The 11,959-nt window shown below is 44.3% G+C and overlaps 1 pseudogene; it reads right to left on the reverse strand.

Moving 5' to 3' along the window:
* Positions 1-8,157: 8,157 nt before the first annotated feature.
* LOC112551138 overlaps positions 8,158-11,959 on the reverse strand; it is a 32,377-nt pseudogene continuing 28,575 nt past the window's right edge.

Consider the following 11,959-nt stretch of genomic DNA (forward strand, 5'->3'; position numbering starts at 1 on the left):
GGGGAGCCGCGCTGCAGAAGCGGGCGGGACACGGGCACGGGCGGAGTCGCGTCGGCGGCGGGGCATGAGAAGCAGCAAAGCAAGCGGGCAGCTCGCCGCAGCGCTGGGGACACCGTGGCCCCGGTCCGTGCCAGGGCCTGGGAGGGCGGTGTTTTAAAGTGTGTGTTTGTCCCGTCCCAGGGCTTGCTCAGGACCAGACTTTTCAAGCTGCACAGAGGCAGGCGGGTGTCTGAGGACATGTAAAGAGCCAGATTCATAAGAAGCTGCCCTGTACTGGGTGGGACTGTAAGTCCAGCTTGGCCCCTGTCCCACAGTAGCAGGGGGTGGATACGGAAAGGGAGAGTGAACAGGGTCTGACCAGGGTTGTTTTTTTTTTTAAATCTGTGTGGTTTCATGCTATTGGTGACTTAGTTGAAAGTGTCCCCTCTGAACATTGGCAGGCCAGGTTCTTTGAGTAGACATGATATCTTTTATTACACTGAGTCATTGGGAAAAAACTTCTTAGAAGTTAGAAAAGTGACTTTTCCCAGCGACTCGGTCTAATAAAAATATCTCATGTACTCAAAGAACATGGCCTGCCTATGTCCTTAGACCAACACAGCTACAACCAAAAACTCTGAACATTTTAACCTACTGCTTGAATGGGTTTGGTGTTGCTAAGGGATGGTGCTGGGAAGCTGAAGCTAACTCCTGATAGCTTAGCCCTCCTGATAGTTTAGCCCTCCTGATAGCTTAGCCTTTTCAGCTACTGTAAAATGAGTGGGCACAGGGAGCAGCTGACAAGCCTTTGTTTTTTGCCCATTCCCTAACCCAGCATTTCCCAACCTTTTCCATCCAATGCCACACTTACATAAATAAAAAAAATTTTTAAACACACTGCCCCCTCCCCCAGCCCCCAACAGATAATATGGCTGCCACCACTACCCACACTGAGTTGCCGCCACTCCACACAGCGGGGAGGGGAGGGGGGACACAGCACTAGCACTGTTTCATTTATACATTTATTTGTCAAATTCCATGGCACACCAGCGTGCCGTGGCACACCGGTTGGGAAACGCTGCCCTAACCCCTTCTGTGCATTATGAACTCTGGGTTATACTCAAGGGGGCAGATATCTGAAAATTAGGCATTGCAATCCAGCATTGAGGCACCTAGATTCTTTTTGGATCTAGCTCTTAATGATCTAGTTAGAGATGGTCCTGCTTGAGCAGGGAGTTGGACTAGATGACTTCCTGAGGTCCCTTCCAACCCTAATTTTCTATGATTTTCCATGATTAAAAGCCAGTTCTGAAAGCGCTGTCCCTCCTTAGGGGGATACCACTGGAAGGGGTCTCCCAGGCCACCACGTCCAGTCCCCTGCATTCTCATGCAACCATTTGTTCAACAATGACAAGAATTTCCCTCGGCCTCTTGAAGGCTCAGATCAAGCGTAGTGGCTTCTTCACCTGGCAGGGGAAATCTCTGTCCAAGAAAGCAGTTTTTCTGAACTGCTTTGCAGGAGAACTGCTCTTCTGGCGTGGTTTAGTACCCACTGAGGTGCAGCGGCTTTAAGCCCAGTTTATGGAAAGGGGAGCCTCCTATCTTGCTTGCTCCAAGTGCCTTATGGCTAAGGGCAAGCAAAACTCGGGGGCATCTGAACCCCAAGCCTCCAGGCTTGGGCCTGCAACTAGGATGCCCAGCAAAGGTTTTGGAAATATCTGAAGCCCCAGGTGCGTGTAGAGGATGTTTGCCAGTAGTAGGGCCACTTAGGGTGCTGGACTCTTGGTTTTGGAATTAGTTTTGGCTAATTTGGCCTTGGATACAATTATAAAAACAACTGCCCCCTCCCCCAAGAACTTCCCCCCACCTGGCAGGGGAAATATCATGACTACTAATGTGGTTTTCCTAGTTGCTCCCAGGGATGGCTGCTTTTCTAGCACCGGGTAGTATCTGCAGAGGTGATGTTCAGTTCCTCTCCCACGTTCAATGCCTGTGGGAAGATCTAGGCTTTATGCCCCGTTTATGGAAATAGGAGATTCCTCCCTAGCTTGCCCCTCGGGCCTTATGGCCGAGGATGAGCGAAACTTGGGGGGCATCTGAACCCCAAGCCTCTGGGCTTGGGCCTGCATGTAGGATGCCCACCAAAGAATTTGAAAACATCAGAAGCCCCAGGTGGGATGGAGTATGTATGCTGGTAGTAGGGCCACTTACAGTTCTTGACAGACTCTCAAATTTGGAATTGATTTGGCTGATTTGGATTGGAACGTGAAAAATTCTCTTAAAGAAACAAACAAATAAACAAGAACTTCCCCCCGGCCCTTCTTTCGCACAACAGCCACAAGCACCTGATAAAAAAAAATCAACTCACAATTTACTGCAGGTGAGGACCAAGGTAGGTACACAAGGACTCTCTCTGCTAACACCTTGGCTGCTGCAATGGTAGAGAATTTGTTGGGTTAAAAAACGTTTAGATGATCCTAGGAAGAGAACCAACAGGAGGAGGAGGGAACAGTACTTACCACCACTTTGACTGGTGGGAGTTAGACTTTGTTCCTGACCCCAAATCTGACAATCAGTTTGATCCGGGGTGCATGGGCATACCGAGAGGTTTCTAAGTACCATTAGGAGCATCAGCCCACTTCCACCTCTAATTGTGGCTAATGTCCAGTATTACAAAGGCAAAAACCCCACGACCAGCTATTGTATCCATGGGGAAAAAAATCTTCTGGTCCCTGAAGGTGATCAGCAAAAACCCTGAATCATGGAATTGGTAGATAATCCCCACACAAAGACAATTTCCTTACAGCCTTTTCATGAGGGTACCAATTACAAGAATGCACATATAGAGATTACTATTCCACAACACTCCTAACCTGTCATACTATCCTTCCCATAAATGCACTGAGCTCCATCTTAAAGCTTTTCTTGCCTTCACTGCTTTGTTCAGAAGACATTCCAAAACTTCACTCCTTTCCAATGGCTAGAAACTTACATTTCTGGTCTAAGTTTGTTCCTGACCAGTTTATACCCACTTGGTCTTGTGCCAATGTTATTCTTTAATTTAAATAGCTGTTCCCTCTCCCTCATATGCACCCTGCTTTATAAAGAGTTGTCACGTTCCCTCTTCATTTTCCTTTTGCTAAGCTAAACACGTCAAGCTGTTTTAATTTTCTCTTTTAAAAGAGGTTTCTCCACATCCCTAACCATCCTTGAAGCTCTTCTGTATACTATTCCAATTTAAATTAATTCTTTTTGCAGACAGGTAACCAAAACCATACACAGTATTTTAAATGGGGTCTTACTAATGCCTTATACAGCGATATGAAAATTTACCTGCGTCTCCTAATATGCCTTGGAGTTGCACTTATACCATCTGCAAAAACGTTTTTAATGTTTTTAACATCACACCGATGGCTCATAATCTTGCTGTGGCTGACCAATACATTTAGCTGCCTCTCTTTCTCCATTGCCTCCAATCTTATGGCAAAGTTCTTGGTATTATTCCCAAAATGTATGACTTTGCACTTTGTGCTATTACATGTTATATCATTTCTATTATTCCTGTCCAAAAGGTTATCTAATTCTTCCAATTTTCCAATATCTGCAATACCTCCCAGCTTTCTGTCACCCATAAATTTCATAAGCATATGTGTAGTTTTAGCCCTGAGATCACTAATGAAGATGTTAAACAGGATGTGTCCCAAGATCAGTATCTGAGAAATACTGTTATAACCTCTGTCCAATCTGTCAACAGCCCTTTCTGTATTGCTCATTATAGTCTCCCCTTTGGTAAACTCCTTATCCAAATATTAGTTCTTAAAGGATTAATGCTTAAAACTAAGTATTAATCTCAATCATCTCCATTTTAACTAATAATTTCCTGCATTGTACAGTATTAAATGTTTTGCTGAAATTTGGAACAATTAAGTCCAGTGAACTGTCCTTATCTAACATGCCTGGTATCCTGTCATAGAGGATGTTAGATTGGCTTGACATGATCTTGTTTGGAGAAAACGATGTTGCATTTTGTCTCATTATCTGGGGGGTTTTTAAATCTCTTTGATTATCCTTTCCTTCAGTATCTATTCTTAGATTGTTTTGTTTAACTTTAGACCTTTGGCTTAGTAAAACTAATGGGCCTATTGTTGTGTGGGCCACTTTTCCCTTTTTTCTAGAATATAGGCAGTGGTTTTGCTAATTCTCCAATCATATGTTACTGTTCCCAGATTGGCATATTTATTAAGGAGAGGTAGTTAGCTGTGTTGGCCTGAACTCAGTCAGAAGGCGAGGTTGATATGCACCTTTATAGACTAATTAACTAAGTTAAGTAAAGAGAGCACAAGCATTTGTGAGCCCAAGTTCACTTCATCAGATGCTGTAAAAGGATGTGCAGAAAGCAGAGAGAAATTATAGGAGAGAGAAGTTAGAATAAAGAAGACAGGGGTCTTCTGAAAAAAACGTTTGTGAGGAGACTTCACACTCCTTACAGAAACCCAATATACCCTGGGGTAAATTGGAATGAACTGCAGGGGAAATATAAGATAAGACTTTCATATGCAAAACATTTGTATTAAATTGGCATAATTAATGCAAAGAACAGTATAAATCATAGACACATGATAGCAAGACACATTCAGGTCCAGAGAATATCCCTGGCAATGAAGGATCGGAGGAGAAAGCAAATTGCGCATGCAAAGACTGGCCCAGCCAATACAGAACTGCCCTTGCTGGCTCATCTTCCATCTAGTCCAGGAGTGTCAAACTAATCCATGGGGTCAGATAAGCATTGTGGGGCCAGTCTACGGGCTGGATCCAGACTAAGAAGTCATGTCTTTTCACAGAGTGAGAAGTCCTGTCTGAGGAAGTACGGGTTGGATGAATAGATTGTAAGGTGGCTAGAGAGCTGACTGGGTTGGGCTCAATGGGTAGTAATTAATGGCTCAATGTCTAGCTGGCAGCCAGTATCAAGTGGAGTGCCCCAGGAGTCAGACTTATGGCCAGTTTTGTTCAAGATCTTCATTAACAATCTGGAAGATGGAATGGAGTGCACCCTCAGCATGTTCATGGATGACACCAAGCTGGGGAATGTAATAGATATACTGGAAGGTAGGGCTAGGATTCACAGTGACCTAGACAAATTGGAGGACTGGGCCAAAAGCAATCTCATGAGGGTCAACAAAGACAAGAGCAAAGTCCTGCACTTAGGACAGAACAATCCCATGCACCAGTACAGGCTGGGGCTGACTGGCTGGGCAGCAGCTCTGCAGAAAAGGACCTGGGGTTTGATAGTGGACAATAAGCTGAATATAAGCCAACAATGTGCCCTTGTTTGCCAAGAATGCTAACAGCATAGTGGGCTGCATTGGTAGGAGTGTTGCCAGCAAATCAAGGGAAGTGATTATTCTGCTCTATTCTATTGGTGAGGCTACAGTTGGAGTACTGTGGCCAGTTTGGGCCCCCCACTATAGAAAGGATGTGGAGAAGTTGGCAACAGTCCAGTGTAGAGCAATGAAAATGGTTAGGGAGTTGGGGCATGTGACTTATGAGGAGAGGCTGAGGGAACTACATTTATTTTGTTTGGAGAAGAGAAGACTGAGAGGGGATTTAATAGCAGCCTTCAACAACCTGAAGCATGGTTTCAGAGAGGATGGAGTCTGGCAGTTCTCAGCGGTGGCAGATGACAGAACAAGGAGCAGTGGTCTCAAGTTGCAGCAAGGGAGGTTTAGGTTGGATATTAGGAAATACTTTGTCACTAGAAGGGTGGTGAAGCAATGGAACAGGTTACCTAGAGAAGTGGTGGAGTCTCCATCCTTGGAGGTTTTTAAGACAAAACCCTGGCTGGAATGGCCTAGTTGGGGCTGGTCCTGCTTTGAGCAAGGGGTTGGACTAGATGACCTCATGAGGTCCCTTTCAACCCTAATTTTCTATGATTCTATAGTTGACTGGCCCACAGGGCTATCCACAGGGTTAGAAATTTGGCAGTAGGGCAAGCGTTAATTGCTTCAGCTCCTGGAACCAGGGCAGGCACCATTTATCCCAACACCAGATTTCCAAGCCAGGGGCAGCCCCATCACTTAGATGTCATGGCTCTATGCTCAAGAAAAGGGGTTGGCAAAATGATGGCTCTGGCTGGCAGCCAGACTCCATTTCCCAGCAGTCCTGCCCATGTTGCTGCAACCAGTTTCCATGAAGACCCCAGCAGTGAGGCCAGGGTTTCCATGCAGACCAGTCCCAGCAGCCCTGGCAGGCTGCTTGGCTGGGTGGGGAGCTGCTCTGCAGGCGTGCAGGCATTGCATCGCCCTGCTGGCACTGCTGATGCTGGTGTCCATGGAAACCCTGGTCCTGAGCTGCCAGGGTGTTGCTGCTGCTGGGGTTTCCATGGAAACTGGCTGCAGTGACATAGGCAGTGGTTGCTGGGAAATGGAGTCTGCCATGGGCTGGATTTTGCCTGTCCCTGCTCGAAATCCAGCCTGCGGAGCAATTAATACTACCACTGCTTGCCCTGCTGCCAAATTTTCAGGCCTGCAGGCAGACCTATGGGACAGAAGAGATGACCCCACAATCATATCAGGCTTGAAGGTCAGATCTTTTGACAGTCCTGATCTAGTCCAAGCCCTGCAGAATGCCCTCTCTGGAATCTGAATCCATAGGTTGTGGCAAGTGCTCTTGGGCATTTTTACACATACTCTGGGAGGCGTGGGGGAGCACTTAGTGAGCACTTTTAGTGCCCAAGGTCATGTATAACAGCATCCCCTCCACTGAAAAATGGTGGCAGGGCACTTTGAACTAAAACTCATGAACGAGTTTTAGCTCAAAGGGCCCATCCCATTTTTCAGCATGGGGACACTAATACACGTGATGTCAGAGTCTGCTGGAGCATGTTAATTTTTCGTTCCAGCAGACTCGATTAATTGAGTCTGCTCTGACACGCTGGATTTCCAGTGCATCAGAGTCAGCTTACTGCATGTGTATAGTAGCCTTTATGAACACAATGGGTCCCAACTTTCCACACAGCAGAGACACTGTGTGCATAATCTCCCTGCCATATGCTGATTAAAAGGGAGCAATCTGACCAATTTGTAAATGAGCAAGGGAGGAGTTTGCTACAGCTGGACACAATGAGAGGGAAATGTAGGCTATTTCTATTTCTAATTTGTTTATTGCACACCAAATTATGCCATGCTAACAAAAGTAACCAAGTAACTGCTTACTCTGCAAGTAGCCCAGCTGATCACAGAGGGCACATCTACATGAGATGTTTACTGCAGAATTGACTAATTAGCTGCACAGTAAATGTCTGTGTCTACACATGTGGCCCTATTAGGCTGCAGGAAACTAAAACTCTGCAACAGGTTAGTACTTGTAAATACAGGTACTATCCTGTTGTAAAGATTTTTCATGTGCAGCAGTGCACATGTAGACCCTGATGGGGCTGGCTAGGACACAAAGGTACTTCAGGGCAGGGGCTGCCTGCCAGCCAGCCCCAAACTGAAGCACCCTCATATCCTAGCCAGCCCCTCCACAGCACATTGAGCCAGGTCAGAGCAGCCCTGGTCTGCCAGGCTGACCTCTGGCCCAGACCCCCTGCCAGCCAGGGCTCCTCTGACCTGGTTCAATGTGCTGCGCTGCTATAAACACATGCACCTGGGAGCAGTAAACTCTGGCTTGATATGCACTGGAGTTTATTACTTCGCATTAATATACATATGTAGATGCATCCAGAGTGAGCTACTCGCTCTAAGAGCAGCAGAACCAGTTTTGCATTTGTCATTATTGTGCAGTTAGTTTCATTGTTTCCCTCCATAATCAGCTAGACAGTCAGTTTCCCCTTTAATCCACGTTGGATTTCATACAGGAACTGGGAGAGAGAAACATTATTAAAAACAGGAAAATGTGATTGCAAAACTACAAAAGTTTGGCAGGGGAAATCATAGGCAGGTGTAGCGCCTTGAGGCCTACTTAATTCTTAATTTTTTTCCAGAGGGATTCTCTCACAAGTTAAGACTGTCAATATGTATTATTTTTAAATAAATGCTTTTCTAACCTGATGGGATCTATAATACAGACATATATTAAAGAGGTTTCACAGTGAAAAAAATTGCTGCAAATGATTTGATATTATATGTCTATTTTTTGTATCATCTAGTGCATTCACAGTGCCAGTTTAGCTATGATATTCTAGTTGCCTTTTAAGTTTTTCTGTTCTCCTACTGCAAGCTGTCGTGAACCTTTCATTGGAAAGGCAGCATATACATCAAATAAATAAATGTAGAAGTAGTTTATTTTCAGCATTCGCTAAAATGATACAATAGAACAATTAAACAATATAATTAAAGTTAAATGATATATTGTATTGCTATTTTATATCACTTCATTGCATTAATTTTTGTGAACAATCATATATTATGCTTGATTTTATTTTTGTTTAAATTAGTGGAATGTGTAATTTTATTGTATACTTTTACCAATAACCACAGGTCATGAAATTTTATTATATATCATATTACTGTTAATTTTCCTGTATTATTGTAGCAAAAGCTGTAAATAAACTGCTAAATAAATAAATATTTTATGTCAGTATTATTCCTTAATTTAATTAGCTGTTCCCTCTTCCTGATCTGCGCCCCACTTTATTTGACAAATGAAAAGCTTACTTTATATTCCTTACCCTGCAGCCAATAATCCCCTTTTTTTGTATCCTGTCTTATCTTGCTACCTCCTTAGTCATAAAATACCACTGATGCTACAAAACTTATCTATTTTGCATTTACCTTTAGGGCATTAATTTTGCCTGCTCTCTTATCTCTGTTTTCCAGATAATCAAAGGTTCTGTCAGAAAAGACCATAGTTATTGGAAAACAAACTATACCATCATAAACTACAGGCGGAAGCATGAATCCTGATGAGTATTTTGTCAGTGATTTTAACAGGAGTAGGGTTGTGCCCTTGTCTATTAGCATTCAGAAAAGCAGAAGATTCTAGCCCTGCTGGTAATAGACTAGCTAACTTGTTTTATTAGTTATTACTTATAAAACAACCTTTCTATTGTTCAGGTCAGAAACCATCTTCTTAGGAGGTTGTAAATTTCAAATGAAAGTGAAAAAAAAATCAGCCAGAACCTTTTCCTTAATGAGAATTTCCTGGAGTCATTTAATCTTGCTTTAAAAGTTATTTATGGCAAGGAAAAGAAACAGATGCCTTAATGGTATAGGGGCTTTTCCTCTGTGCATTGTTCCCCACTTCCACAGCTGTATTTTGGCAACCACTTTCCTGTACCTAATGAATAATATGAGAGGAATTTTCTGCTGAAAAATTATTAATATTTTAATGTTCTCAGGATTTGGCACATTTTATACCACGTATAGTTTTACCAAGTGTGTTATATAAAAAAATCTAACAACTGGAAAACCTAGTAATGGTACCTGCATACATAACACTGTTCATTGCAAGGACACTTCACACTTTTATTAGAGGCAGTAGGCAAAGGTTTTTTTTAAATATACTGTCTCTACTATTTCTTATATAATTGTATAATAAAGCTAACAAGGCAAATTCAGGACCTGATCCTTTGGAAGTCAATGGCAAATCTATAATGGGAGCAGGATTGAGTTTTTTTAAGCAATGACAGCAATGACTTTCTAGTATGTTGGATAGTGCTTCTTTCTGTTTTGGTGCATTCACAAGGCAACAGCTCTTTCTTATGAAGTCTCATTGGAAGCATACCTGTGTTGTCAGGCTGGGTCCAGTGCTATTCTCAGAATAGAGTGCTCTGACCCCTAAGGAATCAGCGCCTCGTTGTTAAGATTTTTAAAAGGCAAAGAATTCTCTCTTCATCATTAGAGGCCCAATTCTGCAAGTCTCAGTGATGTGCTGCAGTATGCTATCAGATTTTCTGTTCCCTTCACCTATAACAAACCCAATGTACAATATAAGGGGTATTCGTGTTTAGCCTTCAGTTATCTAATCATCCAGTTTAATTTACATATAAATATTTCGTCAAGAATGTAAACAAAGGAGAATGGGAGATCACCTGGCCAGTAAATTTAAAGGTATATCTACTTTTGTTCTTGAAAAATATACTGTCTGGAATCTTGATTCCTGTAGGATCAATGGCAAAGCTCTGATTATATTAAATAGAACCAGTATTTCAGTCATTGGTTATACAGCAAATTTAAGCAGATCCTGCCTGCAGTACAACCATTTCTTTAAGCTCAATGCTGAATGTTTTATTCAGTTAATACTTACTGGGTGCTTCTACATGAGACACTGACTGTGCAGTAGCCCAGAAATACTGCACAGTATTGCATCACAGCACAGGCAATGATAATACGCCACTGTGCAGTATTATTAGGCTACTGTGCAGTAGTGTCACCTAAACGATATTTCCCAGCACTACTGTACAAGTACTAAATACATGCACACTAACAAGTACTAAAGTATAAGTACAGTAATACAAGTACTAAATAAATGCACAGTAACAACTGTACAATAGCGTCTCATGTAGCTTAACTTATTACCTTGTAGGAGTGATGACATGATACTGCTAGTGCAGTCTCCCATGGGATTACACAAGTGCTTAAAGTTAAGCATGCACTTAAGCATTGTGTTGTATGACAGCCAGATAGCTGAATACCCAGGAAGTCAGCAAAACAAGAGTCAGCATTGTTTTTGGAAGAAAATGGTACAACTATGTTATAAACCATAAAAATGGCAATGCTAATAGTGGAGTGGTTACTGAAATAAGCCTGGAATTTAAGCCTTATTTATGAACATGAAATTAAACTAGTTTGCTTACAGTAGTGGAAAGAATTTGGGAGCTTTAAGTAATCAAAAATAACAAGAACATTCTTAAAAGCAATTAACTAATTTAGATTAGTAACTAGCCAGTGCAGTTTGGAAATATATATATAAGACAGAGGAGGCAAAATACAGCCCATGGGCCAGATCCAGCCCTCCAGGCCATTCTATCCATCCTGCGGGGCCCCTAAAAAATTTAGAAAATTAATTATTATCTGCCCTAGCTGCCTGTCAAAGATGACAAGTCACCAGTAGCAGTAGGGCTCAGGGGGAGCCCGCAGCAGGACCTAGGAGCGGCACGACCCAGCAGCCACAGCAGCAAGGTCCCCCCAAGCCCCCAACTGGCCTGGGACCCTGTGTCTGTTCCCGCCTCCCTTCACACAAGAAGGAAATTCAGCTAAGAATGAGGGAAGGGAGGCAGGGGAGGACCATGGGTGATTGCCCAGTCCTTGTGGCTGGGCCAGGCCAGTGCCTGCTGAGTTCTACACTTCTGGCAATGCAGCCAGGAACCACATGGTGCCAGAGCAGTCAGTGGGTGGGCAGGGGATATGGAGAAGTGGTGGCAGTAGGCAGGAAAGCAGGGAAATGGTGGTGGCAGGCAGGGGTCAAGTGGCAGCAAGCAGGTGGGAGTACAGGCCTGTCCCAGTGCCCTGGGGCCAGAGCCAGCAGGGGCCCAGAGTAGGGTGGCAGGAACACAAGTTGCAGGCTTGCAGAGGCTCTATGGAGCGGGGTCAGCTCCCCCCTCTCCCTGCTGGTGCAGTGCAGCCTGGCTCCATAGACCTCCTGCCAGTCCAGCCCTGCACTTCTGCTGCCCCATGGGCCCTGGCCTCTGGACACAGGCATGGGCCCTGCACTCCTGCTGGCCCACCCACTCACTGCCACTCACCACCCCCACCTGCCACCACCATTTTCCCGCTTTCCTGCCTGCCACCACTGCTTCTCCCCACTCCCAGCTCACCTGTCAGCCACTCTGGCACCACATGGTTCCCAGCTGCATTGCCAGACCACAGGACTCAGCAGAAGCCAGCCCAGCACCTGTGATTCTAGGCTGGCTTCATGCAGTGCCAGCTGGACCAGGCTGGCTCCTTCTGTGTGCTGTGGTCCTGGCTGTGCAGCTAGGATGTGGTGCCAGAGCAGCAAGGTGGGGGTGGGGTATGGCAGCAGTGGGTGGGAAGGAAGGTAG

Source organism: Alligator sinensis, unplaced genomic scaffold, assembly GCF_000455745.1.
Source record: "Alligator sinensis unplaced genomic scaffold, ASM45574v1 scaffold881_1, whole genome shotgun sequence".
In the NCBI taxonomy this organism is placed as follows: domain Eukaryota; kingdom Metazoa; phylum Chordata; order Crocodylia; family Alligatoridae; genus Alligator; species Alligator sinensis.